This window comes from Elephantulus edwardii, unplaced genomic scaffold (genome assembly GCF_000299155.1).
Source record: "Elephantulus edwardii isolate Elephantulus edwardi_28Jun2011 unplaced genomic scaffold, EleEdw1.0 scaffold00017, whole genome shotgun sequence".
Taxonomy (NCBI): domain Eukaryota; kingdom Metazoa; phylum Chordata; class Mammalia; order Macroscelidea; family Macroscelididae; genus Elephantulus; species Elephantulus edwardii.
Window position 1 is genome coordinate 1,011,572 of NW_006399767.1, and position 1,228 is coordinate 1,012,799.

General features: G+C 42.1%; 1 protein-coding gene across 1 annotated transcript in view; it reads left to right on the forward strand.

Annotated features, from left to right (window-relative positions):
- The window catches only part of PKHD1 (polycystic kidney and hepatic disease 1 (autosomal recessive)), an 866,042-nt gene that overhangs the window by 624,017 nt on the left and 240,797 nt on the right, over positions 1-1,228 (forward strand). The window lies entirely within an intron of this gene.

A 1,228-nucleotide genomic window follows, 5' to 3' on the forward strand; every position in this document is an offset into this window, starting at 1 on the left:
TTGGAGAGGGACATCATGCTGGGTAAAGTAGAGGAACAGCGCAGGAGGAGAAGACCCTCCATGAGGTGGATTGATTCAGTGACTGGGGTAATCGGGATGGGTGTGTCAGAGGCAATGCGATTGGCACAGGATAGAGCAGGTTTTAGGGCTGTTGCATATAGGGTCGCTATGAGTCGCAAACGACTCGATGGCACATAACAACAACAACAATGATGCCTTTGAGCTGTGGTGTGAAGAAGAGTATTGAGGGTACCATGGACTGCTAGGAAAACAGAGAGATTCATCCTGGTAAGGGTCAACCAGGCGGCTCCTTGGAGGCAAGGATTTTGAGGCTCTGTCTAACATACTTTGGACATGTTGTAAGGAGGGACAGGTCTTTGGAGAGGGACATCGTGCTTGGGAGGGTGGAGGGACAACGCAGGAGGGGAAGGCCCTCTATGAGGTGGATTGATTCAGTAATTGGGATGGGAGTGTCAGAGGCAGTGTGATTGGCACAGGACAGAGCAGAGTTTAGGACTGTTGTACGTAGGGTCACTATGAGTCGCAAGCGACTTGACGGCACATAACAACAACAAATTGTATAGGATATAAAGTACAATATATGAAACATAGAGGTTAGGGAATATAATATATTAAGTATCACTTGCTCTCTCACTCAGCAGTGCCACTTTGTGAGAACTGACTTACAGTTGACTATCCAAGGGGTTTCTCAGACTGTATGTAAATAAGGGACGAGATTGTTCATATTTCTCCTAAGGAGCCATTGGTGGATCCAAACTCCGAGAAAAGGGCCACCTTTGGGTGAGCAGGGCAACTCTATAGTCTATATCAGCACAGAGGTTTAAATAATATGTACATTAAAAATGTCAATTACTCACAACATGAAAATAGAGAACAAAATCACTTCTAAAGAACTTTTATATCCAAAGGTTGAACAAAACTTCATCTACCAAGAACATGAGAAATAACAATGATGAGTAATATGAAATGTGTCTAAACATGTAATCTCATGAATATTTTAATTGCTGAATAAGAGATTACAGAAATAAACAAGCTAAGCTATTGATACGTGAAAACAAACACAAAATTATTAGTAAACCTAGAAAAATTAGTTCCTACATGATGAAAACATGTATTAAATTTGTTGTAGTTGTTGTTATGTGCCGTCGAGTCGTTTCCGACTCATAGCGACCCTATGCACAACAGCCCTAAACCCTGCTCTATCCTG